The sequence below is a fragment of the Branchiostoma lanceolatum genome, chromosome 4 (assembly GCF_035083965.1).
Source record: "Branchiostoma lanceolatum isolate klBraLanc5 chromosome 4, klBraLanc5.hap2, whole genome shotgun sequence".
Lineage (NCBI taxonomy): Eukaryota > Metazoa > Chordata > Leptocardii > Amphioxiformes > Branchiostomatidae > Branchiostoma > Branchiostoma lanceolatum.
Window position 1 is genome coordinate 30379755 of NC_089725.1, and position 19560 is coordinate 30399314.

Genomic DNA, 19560 nt, shown 5'->3' on the forward strand with positions numbered 1-19560 from the left:
GTGTCTGGTAGAGACTAACTTTTCCCGTCAACGAACGCGACTTCTTTCACTTTCATCCGAAGTTCTTAAACACTTCTTACGAGTGTCTTATTATCGACACTTAACGATTTCCGCTGTTGCAAGGCGCGCCTAAGTACCAGCCAGGTGCCTGTGGGAGATTAGCGAGCGCGTACGCCCTGTCAATGGTGTTTGGCGGCCATTCGGGGGGCGTCATGTCGTGCCGTGACGTCAATGGCGCGAAATCACGTCATCAGACGTGTTAATCGTCGCTCCAGTAGTGCCACAAATGAATACGGTCTGACTGTTCAGAATGCGCCATGTGATTGCATGTCATTGTCGCCTCCATGTGACTTCCAGAAAGGGGAGGCATATTATAGATCATAGTGCTATTTGCTGTGAAGGAATGCATTCTCTTTTATGTCAGACTAAAATGACACATTTATTTTTTCTGACAAACATTTCTCTTTATGTTTGGTTAATGTTGCATTACGGCGAACTTTCCGGCGTTCCTTTGGCCGTAGATAACGTACATGAAGCCTGGGTATTAGTATTATTTCACGTACGACAAATTTTACTCTTTTTAGAGCCGACAAAACATGCCAGAAGGTAAAAAGTATTGATAGATATGTGAACCGGACTAATCCTCAAATATCTCAGTTACCCTTCAGTAAGACAACAGAAGTCTTGAACAACATTATAGCTATTATGAGGCAAGCATGAATATGTCATTGACTCGCAGCAAAAGCCCTGCCGAATACTTAAATCTGCCTAAAGTCCTGATACAGTACGTCCAACACTTCGCGAAGAGGCCCAGTCCTTAATGCCCCAATAGTAATAAGAGGAAATTTCGCCCAACGCTACCTTTTTGTATCAATCATCAATGGACCGAAGTTTGCTTCTTTATTTCTGTTTTCTTTAGCCTGTGAAGAGCAACTCAGTAACTTTGTACTGCCCTTAAGTGGTGCTCTGGACATACATGAACAATACATCATCACAGAAGTTCGAAAAAGTATTGACTAACTTACAAATTATGCCACCACATTGAGCTATCGCCCGGTCCAAACAATCTAGTTCTGTGTCTCCAGAGTTAGATGCTGATATAGTCGCAGCTCGATTATCTCAAAGGGCGCAATAGACTCTCTAGAATGGTACCCAGGCGGCTATGCCGCGATACAGAAGATCACAAACAATCAGTGGTTATCCGTACATATATATACAGTACGGTGTTGTTATGAATCACGGCGTTTCTACTCAAGTCGGATTCGCATTGCCAAGTTTCGAAACTGCTCTCTATCTCTGAGAGAGTAACGTTATACTGAGGTTTGGATGCTGATATAGCCGCAGCTCGCTTATTCAAACGGGCACAATAGACTATCTAGAATGGTACTTGAGCGACGTTACTGCGATATAGGCGAGCACGCACAATTTGACAATCAGTGGTTGAGAGAATAACTTCATACTGGGGTTTGGATGTTGACATAGTCGCAGCTCGATTATCTAGCTAAGCGGGCGCAATAGACTCTCTGGAATGGTACCCAGGCGGCATTACAGCGACATAGAAGGACGCACACAGCTAGTGCTCTCACTCAAGTACTAGATGAAACAATATTTGCTTGGCCCTGTGGCAATGTCCTGTAAATCGTACAGGTCGATGCGTTTTGAGATACCCTGGGAGTCTTCCATAGATTGTTTGAAGGGTAGCGTGCTGTGTCCATTTCATGTTATGTGAGTCCCCATCACCGTTTTTACATAAAACATGCAGCGAATGGCATGGTAACAAATCCCCGATGCTAATGGTGGGTCAGTAATGGGACTGACTGGTCGTAACTGCGAGGTAAAACTATGTCTAACCTGCAGCTATGGTCACAGAGAATACTAGTAGAGCTATTACAGGACCCTGACCTACCGGAATATATAACTACTGCTGTCACGAGTTGATATGACCACCATCTTTGGTATACGAAATACCCAAGATGAGGTAATGATATGTAGCATCTACTAACATGATTTCGCCAGGTCTCATATATGTATATCAACCACCTCGAAAAGATAAGTCTCAAGAGATCTCCAGCGTAACGTCCCCCAGTATAAGCACTCCTGCAAATCTAAATTGTGCAAACCTGGGGGATGCTGCACTAGAAATCTCTCAACACATTGTTTTCCAAAATGTCGGAAATCTGTAACCGGGTGGATAAATATTGATGGGGGGTACTACATACATTGCTTGGCCCGGGCAAGACAAGGTAGGGCAGATATATGTTACACATGGCGACAGAGAATAGAGCTTACAGGTCTTAACCTTTGACCAGTGCACATTTCCGCTGATGCACGGTCGTATTAACCCCTGCAGGCTATTTTTACACTGACAACTTAGGCCACAGCAAGTAAATTTTATGGATGACATCCTCCGCAGACTCCAAAATTAATGAGATAGGGCGAAAAAAAAACAAGGCGGGCCAAAAAAAACAAGATTCCTATATCTTCAAATTTTGAGATCACAATTCTTGTTAAACAAGAATTGAGGCGGCGAAATATGATATCATGACCAACAGGTCTTTTAGTCCTGTATTCAACCTATGTTTTAGTCCTGCATTCATTAATATATGATATAAAACCTCCTTCATTCAATAGTAAACATGTCCTTGTAGATGTGTATATATCTCAATAGACTAACTACAACAAATGCAGAAAAGATCTTGTTGTACCATCATCTGAAGCAACTACACTGGGTATTCATATGCGATGAAACACCTTGTGTATACAGCTCAATTTACTAGACCCCCCCCCCCCCATTATTTATATAATGTCCTTGCTAGAACAAATGCAGAAAACAGCTTGTTATCATACCATCATGGGCAGGAACTACACTGGGTATTCAAATGCAATGAAACACCTTAGACTGTCAATGTTTACGACATATTTGCCATTTTTTGGCATGTTGGCCACCATCGGAGGGCAATGAAATTTCTTGTTTTTTATTTCGAAATCAGGCGAAAATTAATGAGCGCGCTGATGTCATCCATAAAAATTACTTGCTGTGGCCTTATCTCCATTTAGCGATGACAATGGCTACTACCGTTACCGGGCTTATGTCCATCTGCGACCGGGCGGTACGTAATCCCTGAAATATAATGGGACGAACTGGCCACAAACTAAAACATAACTGTTACATGTTTCACCGATGAGCGTATTCAGCCGTTTTAAATCCACGTAATTCGTAGCGGGGCCCCTCACTTCTAACGTATAGCGTAGTCGTTGGCGTCTAGGTCCCGGAAATTAGCTTTAAGCGAAGCTAGTCTTCAACTTAATCGTAATTCAACTTTTAAGTTAAATTAAGATTAAGTTGAATTTGGTTAAAACAGTCTTATTTTAAGATTATTTATATATATTTGTTTCTTTCAATCTTACAGTCTGTATGTCTGTATGTCTGTGTGTCTGTATGTTTGTATGTATGATGAACCTGTAAGATTAGTCGTGATACGACTAAAGGGTATCGAATAAACGAACGAACGAATATGAAGTGTAGAGCGTGGAACCCCACCACACCCCATGCAGGCCCCAGGTCATTGTAACGTTACATGTGTTCCTCCAACGTTGTGGCTATCCCTCTTCTCTATGCCGCCGCCTCCCTGTCCCTATAGCTAGCCGTGACCCAAAGATGTACCCCAGCCACATACATCAACAATGGGCAGTTTACCTGCCCCAAATAACCCATCTTGGCGAGGGACATAACGCTGATGTCCTATTACTCCGCCTTGAATGGGGTCAGTGCAATAGCACGGCGCACACAATAGGCCGCGCTTATGACATACCTAAAGCAATCACGAAGACGGGAGGCGGGCAATTTTTGGAGCCCGTTGGGGCCACTCTAATCTGGTAACCATCCCGTCGCGAGTTTCCCGGGAACTCCTCGGTGCTGGTAGTCTTGCCCGTCCGCCCAAGTCCACTATCGTACATCGGGGAATTTGTCCGGAGTGAGATTCGGTTACGCGGCTCACAGTGGGCAATCATAAGAATAGGTTGTCAAAAAAAGGCCAAAGTTTCAAGACTCACTGACTTCACTTATGTAGAGTGCCAGTCCTCCGCCACTCGAACCACTCTGTCAGTCCGACTGTCCCACTCTCTTCTCCAATGCCTTAGAGGCTAGGCCGGTATCTCTCTGTAGCACATCTATGTAGGTGAGGGGCTGCCTTGCTGTTTTCCTCTTCCTGTGTCGAGGTACCCAGAGAACTAAACTGGCCACCAGTCACACCACTTCAGGATGGGGACGGTAAAAAAAAAAACCTATACCGGGCCCGTTGCCGGACTAGGGTCGTTCCATTTATATTGAAGAGAATGATAACGTGTTGTCCCAGTTCTACAGATCGCTGCCGTTTGTTTTGCTTCTCAGGATCAAAACTGCTACTTTCAAGCTCTGCCTGCGCCTTTACTGTACGGGAAACGTTAGCAGGAAGCCAGCAAATGCAAATGTCTGTACGAGATCCATTTTCCTTTTTTTCAACCAAAAGTCGATTTGAAGTGAATTTGATCACGGTGATTTTATGTCTTAGGTAATGACCTGAAGCGATTTGGTCCATTTCAGGAACGACACAGTTGACAACAATGTGAGAAGCATTACCATTAGTTTCAACACCACAATGGTGCCTTTATGTTTTTTTGTTTGTTTGTTTGTTTGTTTGAACAACAGTGCCTGCTATTCCTAGGCGTGCTACCTGCAGGAAGATCACATCCTGTACTCAATAGACAGACAAAACTTGTGAAAAATGAGCGCGATGATTCATTGGAAGGTTGTTTATCTATATTGAACATCAGTGCCTGCTACTCCTAAGCACGCTAGCTCCGGGAAGATTTGAACTTGTATCTCCCAATAGATAAAACTAGTGGAAAATGCGCGCGATGGTTTATTGGAGGTTTTTTTTTTTGTGTGTGTGTCTATTTTGGACATCAGTTTCTGCTGTTCCAAGGCACGCTAGCTCCGGGAAGATTCCATTGTAGCACTCACTAGATGAAGATTGTGCATGTCGAAAATGCGCGCGATGGTTTATTGGAGGGTTGTTTTTTCTCTATCTTGGCCATCAGTGCCTGTCATTCTTAGCCACGCAAATTGCGAGAAGATTCCTCTGTGGCACCCAATCGATAAAGCTACTGGAAACTACGCTCGGTGATTCATCGGAATGTTGTTTGCTGTCTTCCCATCAGCGCCTGTAATTCCTAAGCACGCTAGCTCCGGCAAGATTTGAATTTGTAGCACCCAACAGATAAAGCTAGTGGAAAATGCGCGCGATGGTTTATTGGAGGGCGGCAGATCTGACATTTCGGCGATGTCTGAATCTCCCCTCCCTCCATCCGTCTTGATCCTATCTCCTTCTTGAAGCATCCATGCGAGAAGACGGTGCGTCAGTACCTCGAGAAGTTCGTAAGAACCTGTCTGAGAGAAATCTAAGGAGGCACTCAGGGGAGGTATGGCTTGGGAATATTAATGTTGTGTTTCTCATCACAATACTGAAACAGCTATTCTGTCGGTAGGTAGGAAAATAAGTTTCCATTACGCTTCTGTAAAAAATGGAGTCGATAGGTAGGAATTGTCTCTTTCTTTTAGATGTCATCTGAAGTGATTTAACAAACACAGTTTAACAATGTAAATCTGGATGCAACATGACATTGGTATCTTAAACATCAAAGTTTGATTGTATAGGTATACATTATACAAGCACAGTTCTGGAAAACGCTTCTACCACGTTCCCATTACAGAGGTGGAGAGCTTCTACAATGTTCCCATTACTCATATCAAGCTGGTGCGTTGTACCGAAGGTGCATATGACAGATCAACGATTTTATATCCCTTGCCAGCTCAGACCCCGTCGGTAGGTTTTTGCTAGCGTCGTTCGAGTAACCAGAAACACATTTTCCCTAGGCCTGAGATGCGAGGATGATGAGAACCCATGCTGATGGGGAGACAGGGGGAGGTTAGGGATGACGTACCGCCTGAAGACGGCGCGATGCTGATCCCGACGAGTACAAAGAGAAGACGGATTCGCGGGCGCGGCGCGGAGGACTCTGATGGATGGACGAGGTGATAAGGCGAGAAAAAAAACTTTCTACACTTCAGATCTCCTTTCCCCTAGACTAGCGGCAGTTGATGCATGGATGCCGGCACTTCTTTTAGCTTTCAATCATTCGAACCTCAGTAGAGATTTAGAGAGTAGTTTCCAAAACTTGGTGTTACGAAGCTGTAGCTTGAGTATAGACTTCATTTGACACATTGAGTATTAGACAATCCAAGAAAAACCTCCTTTGTTTACAGAGCTACTACGAACATGGAAATAAGTTGCCACAGATAGTGCAAACCGCCCAATATGTAAGATTTTAAAGCCGGGCTCTGCGAACTGTCGGCTTCATTTTAAGTGGTCACAATCTCGTCAGCAATGATTCTAACAATGTCGACCATCTATGGTGCTTATGTATTTGCATTGTCGAGAATTTTTCAAAAACAATGGCATTGTTGAAATATGTTACTAACTTGAGTGCAATGTCACAATGTTTTGGTCTTTTTATTTGTCTCGAGGCAATTAAAAAACGATGGCACACCACCAATATATATATTTTTTTCAATACAACACCAAAGCCTCAAAGCTGCTATTCACAGCAGTACTGTATGCCGACTACTGTATATGTACGGAGTAGAGACATGACGAGAAGCACTAGTTAACTGTGACTGTGTGTGCATTAGCATTGCCTTGGCACTGTCCTGGTTTGTTTATTGGGTCCGCTTCAATAATCGAGTCCCGACTTTATCGACATTAAAACCTCAATATATAATGTCAGAGAACAGTGGCGCTGATACGAAGCTGACTTGAGTAGAAACGCTGTGATTCACAGCAACACTGAACCACTGATTGTTTGTGATCTTCTATATCACAGTAACGCCGCCTGGGTAACATTCTGGATAGTTTATTGTGCCAGTTTGGATAATTCAACTGGGACTATGTCAACATCCAAACCTCAATATAGTCTCCCAGAGAGCAGTTTTCAAACTTGGCATACGGAGAATCACTGATTGTGCGTGTACTTCTGTATCGTACGGGACCATTCTAGATACTCTACTGCGCCCGTTTGGATACTTGAGCTGCGACTATATCAACATTCAAACCTCAATATAGTCTTTCAGAGAGCAGTTTTGAAACTTGGCAATACGAAAACTACTTGAGTAGAAACGCCATGGTTCACAGCAACACTGTACTGTGCATGTGCGGAGAACCACTGATTGTGTGCGATCTTCTATATCGCAGTAACGCCGCCTGGGTACCATTCTAGATCGTCTATTGCGCCCGTTTGGATAATTGAGCTGCGACTATATGAACATATCCAAGCCTCAATGTACTCTCTGGGAGCCGTTTTCAAACTTGGCAACCGTACGAAGTCGGCTGAATGTAAAACGCCATGATTCACAGGATCATTACCGACCACGGTAAATTACCTACGGTCAAGGAAACACTGACTGAGTGGGCCGAACTTTTCATATCGCAATAATATAAAGCCTGTGGCGTTTAAGTTCACGTCGATGTACCTATAGCTAGATATTGTGAATCGTGAAATCGTGAAATATTGGCGGTGGCTCCATGTGCGAATTTAGTACAGCACCACCTTCTTCCCTTTGTTTCCCTCTCCCCCCTCTCTCCCCCTCCTCCCCCTCTCTCTCTCCCTGCCTCTACCCTGTCTCTCTCCCCCTATCCCCTTCTCTATCCCTCTCTATATCCCTCTCTCACCCTTTCTCTCCCTCTCCCCTCTCTCTCCCTCTCTCTCTTCCTCTCCCCTCTCTCTATCTCCACCTCTCCTTTGCCCACTCTATCTCCCTCTCTCTCTTTCCGCCCCTCTCCTTCTCTCTTCCTCTCTCTCTTCCTCTCCCCTCTCTCTATCTCCCCCTCTCCCACTCTATCTCCCCCTCTCTCTCTCCCTCTCTCTCCCTCTCTCTTCCTCTCTCTCTTCCTCTCCCCTCTCTCTATCTCCCCTCTCCCTCTCCCACTCTATCTCCCCCTCTTTCTCTCCCTCTCTCTCCCTCTCTCTCCTTCTCTCTTCCCTCTCTCTTCCTCTCCCATCTCTCTATCTCCCCCTCTCCCACTCTATCTCCCCTATCTCTTTCCGCCCCTCTCCCTCTCTCCCTATCTCCCGCTCTCTCTCCACCCCTTTCTCTCTCTTCACTCCAATATGGCGGATACAAGGGCGTGATATCATCCTTATTAATGATCTATTCCAACAAGGGAAAATCTTTATTCAGACGACGTGCACGTTTCCATCTGGTTTTAACATCAATTTGCAGGGAGCCATTCCGTGCGATACCGTTCCTAATCCGTGCTGTTGGTGGGACGGTATTAGTTTCCGCTGGATGGAGCCCTGAGAGGGCGCGATTCCATCAAAACTCATGATGAGAACGACATTACCTGAAACAAGCTTTACCAGAATTATGTATAAGCCACGGCGCGCTTCAAAGTCAGGATATGAAGCTTTGATACAAAATGTATGCAATGGGGTCACCTGGAGGCATGTCGGTCCTAGAGATTTATTACATGCTCGAATTTCGGACAAGTTGTTGGTCGGACGGCTGCCAAAACCAAGATGGCGGCCGTAAAACATTCGAAGCAAGCGAAGGGGATTATGGGATCTTTTTTTGTAATCAACATCAGATCTGCTCCCTCGCGGAGTTGATGGAGCGAAAAAAAATAGAACGGTGATAAGATCTCTCTGCTCTGAGACGTCTCCAGGAGATTTACCGGTGTTCTTTTCTTGGGATGGTTGTTGAAGGACACGCCGTCCTTGAAAACCCTATCCAGGTTGAGCGGTTGTATAACTCAGCGGCGCGGTAACCCTTCTCAATACAAGGAGGGGCCTCGGGTTTTCTCATAAATGTCATAAAAATATCTAGAATTATTACTCCGGGAAGGAGGAATACCTCCTTCTGGGAGTATTGGGAATGCATTTGTTTGCGCGTTCGCAGCTATAACTCACGATCCCGTTGTCGCATTGGTGTGTAACTTGGCATATCGTTTGCCTGGTTTGGCGTGGTGATGCACAATGTCTTTGTTACGCCGTAACTACTTTTATCGTCAATGCAATATCGAAATTGCACCCCTATAATTAATGGTAAGGGCCACTGCCTTGGCATAGCGACCATGTTATAACCCGTTACGCTTGACTGCAATACTTCAGGCAGATACGGGGTACGAAAATGTCCTACTTGCTATGATCGTATAGTCACTGTTACATTGTAAAATAGACAACGTGCATCACCACACGCAACCTAGCTAGCGATATACCAAGTTACATACCAATGCGGCAACGGGAATTGTGAGTTTTCGCTGCGAACATGTGCCGAGTGAGCTTCAGTCTGTGTATTAAGTATGCCGTGTACAGTCGCAGGTCGCATACTAGTTTGGCGCACGAGACGGCCGTCGCACTTTTACGCACAGTGTGAAAATGGGATATCTCTGGACCTTCAAACTTCTAACACTTGTAGTTTGTAATACGGAGGCTGTGACAATATAAAACGTTTACGCAGGGGATGAAAGATTGTTAAGATATCTCTCTCAGAATAGTGCGCGCAGGCCGCGGCCAGACTGTGTCACTTCCGGGTGTTTTCAAAGATCCGATGACCTTTGACCTTCGAGAAATGTTACGATAATACAAATAGGCCGATAGCTATAGATCAGGCATGCCTGCAATAAATTGTGGAAAGATGATTTACTGCATATTTGTGATTTCTGAAACATTTTAGTTGTAAGGCTGAATGGTTTGTTGATCTTCAAAAGAAGCCATCTAGATCTAAATTTGTGACTTTTCCCGGAATTTCTAGATCCTATCTGTGCCATGTTGTAAAAACGTACTTTTCAGCAGGTTGACCCCTCCTGTATTGAAAGAAAAAGATAAATGAACACATTTTCTTTACTTGCTATAAAACACTACTTGGACTGTACAGAGATGCAATTTGTGTGGGTCAATATTTTTACTTCTTTAATTACCGCTTATCAAAAATGCACTTTTCACATAGTCTCTACCAGACTCTGTAAGTCTACTTAGATCCGCGGGGCCTAAAATCCGCGGTTTCGGGCAAATGGAAAATCCGCGGTGGTTCTAAATTCGCGCTGGGCGATGAGCAGAAAAAACAGCAACTGAATACTGCCATCAGAAAATGCTTGTTCAATTTTTAAAAATAAAAAATGTTACGAAGGTCGCTACAAAACTGCTTCAAAATCGTCACAAAATGCGGTCTACGCCGAAACTGTGACGGGGACTTCCCGCCTTGTGATCACGTGAAATCTTGCAGTCAACCAATCAGAGCACAGTTTTTCTGACTCGAACCAATCAGCGCTTAGAACAGCGGTAAACATGAGTAAACAAAGATGGCGGCCCTGCCGCTAGTGTTACGCGCCGATTTGAGGCACAAGACATGGTCACGTAAAAACTCAATAGATCTCGCACGAAAGGCCAAATCATGCATATAAATGTGTCCCTGTAATGTCAAGAAGCTGTCTAAGCTCCTGCGATACACTTGGAGATCCAAATATAATTTTCGAACGAGATTTGCACACTCAAAGTTGGCCCCAAATGAGCCTTCTTGTGTTAAATTCTGTCGTAGATTTCGCACTGCATGGGGGTTTCCGTGCTACCGTTTCAGCATTACCAGACGTAATTTACTTCCGGGTCGTAGCAGAAGGGCTTGCGGCCGAACACGGAAGTGTGGTCAATCTTCACGTTCTATCCAAAGATATGTTATAATACTTTTCTTATTTTAGAATTTGTCATGCAGTGCAAATAAACAAATGTAACCGGCTCCTTACTGGGCGCCCAGTACGGAACAGACGACACCTACCGGGCATACGTCACCAAAAGTGTCTGTGCTCGCTGCGGTAAGCTTGTACGTATATGCTCAGAAGCAGTTGAGACATAGGGGGCGTTCCGGGAAAAGTTGGAGAAGCCCAAAGAAGACGGTGGCTTCGGCACTCTGGAGGCAACCTTCATGAAAGCAGACCCAATTCTAAAATGAAAGAATTTTCCGTTTGACGTCCGTGCCTATATGGGTGTACACACGCCCTTGAGAAAGCAAGGTTGGAATGACCCAATTCTAAAATGAAACTTTTCCGTCCTACGTCCGTGCCTATATGGGTGTACACACGCCCTTGAAAAAGCAAGGTTGAAATTGGGTCTATGGAATGACCCAATTCTAAAATGAAAACTTTTACGTTTGACGCCCGTGCCTATATGGGTGTACACACGACCTTGAGAAGCCAAGGTTGACATTGGGTCAATGGAATGACCCAATTCTAAAATGAAAACTTTTCCATTTGACGCCCGTGCCTATATGGGTGTACACACGCCCTTGAGAATGCAAGGTTGAAATTGGGTCAATGGAATGACCCAATTCTAAAATGAAAACTTTTCCGTCCTACGTCCGTGCCTATATGAGTGTACGCACGCCCTTGAGAAGGCAAGGTTGACATTGGGTCAATGGAATGACCCAATTCAAAAAAAGGAAAACTTTTCCGTTTGAGTCCGTGACTATATGGGTGTACACATGCCCTCGAGAGGGCAAGGTTGAAATTGGGTCAATGGAATGACCCAATTCTAAAATGAAAACATTCCGTTTGACGTCCGTACCTATATGGGTGTACACACTACATTGAGAAGCCAAAGTTGAAATTAGGGCCATGGAATGAACCAATTCAAAAATCAAAGATTTTTCTGTCCTACGCCGTGCTTATGTTGGTGTACACACGCCCTTGAGAAGCCAAGTTTGAATCGGGTCAATGGAATGACCCAATTCTAAAATGAAGTACTTCTCCATTTGACGTCCGTGTCTATATGGGTGTACACACGCTCTTGACAAGCCAAGGTTGAAATTGGGTCAATGGAATGACCCAATTCTAAAATAAAAACTTTTCCGATTGACGTCCGTGCCTATATGAGTGTACACACGGCCTTGAGAAGACAAGGTTGAAATTGGGTCAATGGAATGACCCAATTCTATAATAAAAACTTTTCCGTTCGACGTCTGTGCCTATATGGGTGTACACACGCCCTTGACAAAGCAAGGTTGAAAATCGGGTCAATGGAATGACCCAATATTCTATAATGAAAACTTTTGCCGTTCGACGTCCGTGACTATATGAGTGTACACACGCCCTTAAAAAGGCAAGGTTGAAATTGGGTCAATGGAATGACCCAAAATTCTATAATGAAAACTTTTCCTTCCTACGTCCGTGCCTATGTTGGTGTACACACGCCCTTGAGAGAGCCAGGTTGAAATTGGGTCAATGGAATGACCCAATTCTACAATCAAAAACTTTTCTGTCCTACGCCGTGCCTACGTTGGTGTACACACGCCCTTGAGAAGGCAAGGTTAAGATTGGGTCAATGGAATGACCCAATTCTAAAATGAAAACTTTTCCGTCCTACATCCGTGCCTGTAGGGGTATGAACACGCCCTTTAGAATGCACGGTTGAAATTGGACCAGTGTATATAAACAATCCCTGTAGAGTGCAAAGTTGAAACCGCTTCAAAGGATCGCAACAGTTCGGACATAAAAGAATTGTCCGTCCTAAGTGGGTGCATAACCAACGAGGCATATGATAACAAAAGTCAATCTTCCCCCATGACCTCTGTTTGGAAAGTAGGTTATATGGGTATAAATTACACAAAAGCCACTAAGAGTGCAAAAAACATTCCGTCCTTATAGTGTACGACCGTAAGTTCCTAACAATGAAAACTCACAGAATGGAAAAGAACTTACAAACTTTTCCAAACAAGAGTTTCCCGTCTTAAGTTAGCGGATAGAACCCGCTTAATACTGCAATTCTAAACGTTCTTAAGGAACGCTCTTAGCTATGATTTTCAGGGTATAAGAGCTGAAAACAGTGTAAACTAGAAAGTGTGTTAGGACATTATATACAATGCCCTCGTTCTATTGACGCAATTTAACCTTGCCATCTTAAACCCCCGTCACAAATCAAGAATTAAGCTCGGCCGACATGTCGGCGAGCTCCAAATGGGTATTTTCGGCCAAAGGACGGTCGACGTTCTGTCGATTACGCGGGCTTCGGTCGATTTTTAGAAATCAAATTGATCCAAATATGCTCCGGCGATTTTGAACTTCGGCGAGCTTTCGGAGATCTACGAATTCGGCCGACGCTCGCATGAATATTGACGCCGGCTTAAGGGCGTGTGTACACCCATACAGGCACGGGCGTCAAAGTAAAAGTTTTCATTTAGAATTGGGTCATTCTATTGACCCAATTTCAACCACGCCTTCTCAAGCGGGTGTGTACACCCATATAGGCACGGACGTCAAACGGAAAAGTTTTCATTTTAGAATTGGGTCATTCCATTGACCCAATTTCAACCATGGCTTCTCAGGGCCGTGTGTACTCCCATATAGGCACGGACGTCAAACGGAAAAGGTATCATTTTAGAATTGGGTCATTTCATTGACCTAATTTTCAACCTTGCTTTGTCAAGGGCATGTGTACACCCATATAGGTACGGACGTCAAACAGAATAGTTTTCCTTTTAGAATTGGGTCATTCCATTGACCCAATGTCAACCTTGGCTTCTCAAGGTCGTTTGTACACCCATATAGGCACGGACGTCAAACGGAAAAGTTTTCATTTTAGAATTGGGTCATTCCATTGACCCAATGTCAACCTCGCCTTCTCAAGGGCGTGTGTAACGTTACACCAATGTAGGCACGGACGTAGGACGAAAAAAGTTTTCCTTTTGGAATTGGGTCATTCCATTGACCCAATGTCAACGTTGGCTCCTCAAGGGCGTGTGTACACCCATATAGGCACGGACGTCAAACAGAATAGTTTTCATTTTAGTATTGGGTCATTCCATTGACCCAATTTCAACCTTGGCTTCTCAAGGTCGTGTGCACACCCATATAGGCACGGACGTAGGACGGAAAAGTTTTCATTTTAGAATTGGGTCATTCCATTGACCCAATGTCAACCTCTAATTCTCAAGGACGTGTGTAACGTTACACCCATGTAGGCACGGACGTAGGACGGAAAGTTTTCCTTTTAGAATTGGGTCATTCCATTGACCATATTTCAACCTTGCTTTCTCAAGGGCGTGTGTACACCCATATAGGCACGGACGTAGGACGGAAAAGTTTCATTTTAGAATTGGGTCATTCTATTGACCCAATGTCAACCTCGCCTTCTCAAGGGCGTGTGTAACGTTACACCCATGTAGACACGGACGTAGGACGGAAAGTTTTCTTTTTAGAATTGGGTCATTTCATTGACCCAATTTTCAACCTTGCATTCTCAAGGGCGTGTGTACACCTATATAGGCACGAGCGTCAAACGTAAAGTTTTCATTTTAGAATTGGGTCATTCCTTCGACCCAATTTTAACCTTGCTTTCTCAAGGTCGTGTGTACAACAATGTAGGCACGGACGTAGGGCGGAAAGTTTTCTTTTTAGAATTTCCATTGACCCAATTTCAACCTTGCTTTCTCAAGGTCGTGTGTACAACAATGTAGGCACGGGGGTAGGACGGAATGTTTTCATTTTAGAATTGGGTCATTCCATTGACCCAATTTTCAACCTTGCTTTCTCAAGGTCGTGTGTAAAACAATGTAGGCACGGAGGAAGGACGGAAAGTTTTCCTTTTAGAATCGGGTCATTCCATTGACCCAATTTCAACCTTGCTTTCTCAAGGGCGTGTGTACACCCATATAGGCACGGACGTAGGACGGAAAAGTTTTATTTTAGAATTGGGTCATTCCATTGACCCAATTTCAACCTTGCTTTCTCAAGGGCGTGTGTACACCCATATAGGCACGGACGTAGGACGGAAAAGTTTCCTTTTAGAATTGGGTCATTTCATTGACCCAATTTTCAACCTTCATTCTCAAGGGCGTGTGTACACCCATGCATATAGGCACGAGCGTCAAACGTTAAGTTTTCATTTTAGAATTGGTCATTCCATCGACCCAATTTCAATCTTGCTTGCTCAAGGTCGTGTGTAAAACAATGTAGGCACGGAGGAAGGACGGAAAGTTTTCCTTTTAGAATTGGGTCATTCCATTGACCCAATTTCAACCTTGCTTTCCCAAGGGCGTGTGTACACCCATATAGGCACGGACGTAGGACGGAAAAGTTTCCTTTTAGAATTGGGTCATTTCATTGACCCAATTTTCAACCTTCATTCTCAAGGGCGTGTGTACACCCATATAGGCACGAGCGTCAAACGTAAAGTTTTCATTTTAGAATTGGGTCATTCCATCGACCCAATTTCAATCTTGCTTTCTCAAGGTCGTGTGTACAACAATGTAGGCACGGGCGTAGGACGGAAAGTTTTCCTTTTAGAATTGGGTCATTCCATTGACCCAATTTCAACCTTGCCTTCTAAAGGGCGTGTGTACACCCATATAGGTACAGACGTGAAACGGAAAAGTATTTTAAGTATGTTATAGAACACTTACGAAGTTTTGCTAAAGAACAGTATCAAACCTGTCTTAAGTTGGCGGGTACAACCCGTTTGATAATGCAATCTTAACGTTGTCAACGGAACGGTTTTACGTTATAATTCGGAGGGTATAAAAGCCAAAAGTTTTAACAGTATAACTAGAAAGTGTGCCAGAACATTATATACAATGCCATCGTTACTTTAAAACGTGTACTGGGCCGCCTCCTTGCGCGCTTCCCGCCCGAACACAGTCAACTGTCATCAGAATCAACATGAAACATTTCTTTTGCTTTGTCTTGCCAGTATTCTGCGTCACGCTGAGTGTGACCCGGAAACAGTGGAGTGTCGCCCTCAAACCACATGCCGCGAAACCCCCATATGGTGCGTTCTTGGTCCGGGGTGTAATACTTTAACCATAGGGAAAACCTTGGAAAATGGGTCATCTTTAACTCGAGAAATCTTGCTTCTTGGAGAAGTTTAGATACCCCGCTTTATTGCAGAGGCTTGAGGAACGTCTTGACATTACGAGGACACATTTATATGCATGATTTGGCCTTTTGTTCGAGGACTATTGAGTTTTTACGTGACCATGTCTTGTGCCTCAAATCGGCGCGTAACACTAGCGCGCCGTATTTTGAAGTAATATCACGGCGTAAAATACAAGTCATCTACGCTACGTAAGCAGAATTTTCACGGGAAAAAAATTAAAGGAATAGATTCTCCACCGAATACGACCACAAATGGCGGCAAATGGCGGCAAATGGCGGCAAATCACAGCGTAGGGACTCAAATGCTCGGGTGAAAATCTTGTTTTTCTTTACGTATTTTTGCTCGCTTTCTTGAAAAACAGGTTTTTAATGAGATCAACGTATGTCAGAGGCACCGATATCGATTGTTTGCAAGCATAACAATAGCAAGAAACAAAAGAGTGTGATTGTACAACAGAAGACGGCGTCCCCAAGCCCGTAACAACAATGCAAAGCCCAAATTGTGGCGTGTATGTCGATAATTATTTTCTGATTTCTCGGTAAATTACTACTGTATATGTGTAGCGGTCGGGAGTAGCGACGCCGCTCGGCCAAACTTCTGCGAATCATATGTAATATCACTTGTTTACACGTATGTACTGTGAAAAAGTTTGTCATGTTTTACACAATCGCGTGCATTGTTTATGTGTCACTTTTCCCTGAAGTCGAGCTCACTCGTAAATGTGGGGAGGGGGGCAAAAGTACGATAAACATATCCGCGGGGAAATTGATTCGCGGCGCAGAGGTCGCCGCGGATTCCGCGGATCTAATTATACCGCGGATCTAAGTAGACTTACAGTAACTACGCCAGGGTTTCACTTGCAGGCTCCGTCCTAAACGGGCGAAATATGATCGTCACTGTGGACTGACTCTACTGGCCTATTATTCCTTTTTCTGGTGAATTGTACGATTCATACGCCCGTAAGAGGGCCTGGTGGAGGCTACTTTTCACACCTGGTACCACATACAATCCACGATTCCGTTGCTGAATGGGTATGTTAAGTTAGCCTGAGTGTCATCCTGTTTCAGTTCCAGGCTCTAGAAATAAATTGTCTGTGATTCCACACCTCACATCAAGATCCATTTGCTTACAGCTGAGCAGGTCACTAGCAAAGGAAATGAACAAACACCTCACCCAAAATTTACAGACTATAAATACTTCACGGAGAATTGTGTCCTACGGACTCTTGTTGTCTTTCTTTCCTCCTCAACGCAGAGAGGGGCCTATGAATTTCTCATAAAAGTCATGAAACATCTAGAATTAGTTCCTTTCTTCCGTCCGTATCTATAGCATGTTTTTGATTATGCTCTGTTGTTCTATTGTGTATTTTAAAGGCCGTATAAGACCTGTTATGGGGAACTTCATGCATAAGCCTCAGGCGCCAAACCTCTGCATATAAAATAAAATAACCCAACACACATAGAAGAAGAGTAGGGGTGACTCGGTGCGCTTGGCTATGGATCCAAGCCGCAGCGAAGCCGTATTGCACCATCGGGTACAAGAAGAAAGCATTACGCTTTATCTCAAGCATCACGCTTCGCTTTCGACGGAAGGAGAAGACCCGTGATGTCAGTAGTTGGCGAGATACAGACTTTCGCACCAACGTTGGGGCCAATGATATCTCCTCGCGAGAGTAATGGTCTCTCCATGGTTCTGAAACTGTTATGGGTGATGCGTCAAGATCAAGTATTAGGGATCGTCTTCAAACGTATTTGAATAGAATAGAATAGAAAAGAATAGAACAGAATGGAATAGAACAGAATAGAATATGATAGAATAGAATTTTAGTTATAACTGAGGGTGATAGGGGATGGCGCACTATGTTGATATTACTATCATTGTTATTATCATTGTTGTTTATCCAGCGTTATCAAATTGAATATAACGCCACATTCTCATTGTCTTTATAATTATATAGATGGAGAAAAAATAGAATAAATTCAAAAATGACTTCTGAATGTATCTTTTCTATTTCAACGATTCAGGTCTAGTAGACGCCTGCTTCCAATCCTTCCCGTGGGCCATTTGAACAACAGAAAGAGAGATGGATATGTCTGCTAACTGATAAGGCCTCTTCCCGTTACTTTGCTTGCTCCTCACGTCTCGTGACAAATACCCAGACCCAACAGAACGTCTCAATCCAGCATCTGGATGGATTGCTGAACTTACCGCCGTTTTTATGTCATCTGTTATCACTAGTACTAGAACAAAGTAAGCACCACTGGTTCACTCTGGATCCGTTGAAGGGATATAGTGTACCGGAGGATATGACATGATATGAGCACAATATTCCCAAAATATTCAAAGAAAAAATGGTGCAAAGCGATACTGTACTCAACTGATATACGATTTTGAGTTACAGCTGCAGTAAGTCTAAGATTTGCCGACAATATCTGATTATGCCGTGGGCTATGTTATTGTAGTGAATCAACTAACGTATTTGTAATAGCCATGTATGGTGGCCAAAATGGTAAAGATATCCGTGATATAAAAGACCTATTCTCTTGTCTTTCCCAGTCCTAAACGGAGTTGTTGAATAAACACGAGCACGATTTATTGTATATTCAATTGCCCCAATCGTCACTGACTGTTCTTTAGAAAAAGAAAAGTTGAACTATTTTCGTTGTCTGCCATTCCAGATGTCATCCTTGTTGTTTTGCTTTGTTCGGTTTCACTCCTATAGATAGATGCGATGATGAATGACTCAATTACTATCATATCTGGCACTCTTGCGAAGCATACTAACCGAACCTCTGGCCCGCCAGCGATCCATCCCAAACTTTCCCATTTTCGCGTCTGAATCTTGTGACCCGAATGACGTCGGAAAGCAATTTGAGCGGCAGCCGTGCATGCACTATAACGTCACATCGGGGTTATTCTATTAACAAAATTAAGTGGGAAATTTCTGGGGATTTATGTAAGAGGAAGTCTGGGATTTCGAGATAAAAGGACTCGGATATAGGTGACAGGAAAGGGAGAGATTCGGAAGAGATACTTCGACGAGGTTTGGACATTCAGGTAGAATACTTTAAATGCAGTGGTTTTTATCACGCGATAAGGCGAAAATGGATTGTTTGTGGTGGTTTTAAGCTTGCGGCAGCGCTATAGTCACATACTGCTACAGTATTGGACAAAGATGTTTGCGGTGGTTTTGAGTTCGCGGTGAAACGGTCACCGCGAAAACCGCGATCATAAAACCACCGCGAACATTTCTGCATTTACAGTACTACTTATCCGTAATACAAAATAAAGATCAAGCAACTGATAAGATTCCTAGAGGAAGAGGTGTTTCTCTACAGCCCCGACGGCCCTTCAAAACCTTTTTGATAGTGTAACCCTCCATTCGAATTGATTTCTATTTCATAAGATTCCAGCAAAAATGTTGGCTAGATTGATTGATTGATTGATTTAGTTATAGTATACCCCAGTTTTGTGCGTCGAAACATCAGATAGCTATGTAGATCAGACATTTTTTTACCTTTTCACGTTATCGTAACTGCGTGTTCCCTTTCAATTAGCCTTCGGGCATGCGTTTTGCAAATAAAGATTATCATCATAATGTCATGC

At 43.7% G+C, this 19560-nt stretch overlaps 1 protein-coding gene across 1 annotated transcript in view; it reads right to left on the bottom strand.

Annotated features, from left to right (window-relative positions):
- The window catches only part of LOC136432045 (lysosome-associated membrane glycoprotein 1-like), a 62501-nt gene that overhangs the window by 9317 nt on the left and 33624 nt on the right, over positions 1 to 19560 (bottom strand). The gene's annotated exons all lie outside the window — the stretch shown is intronic.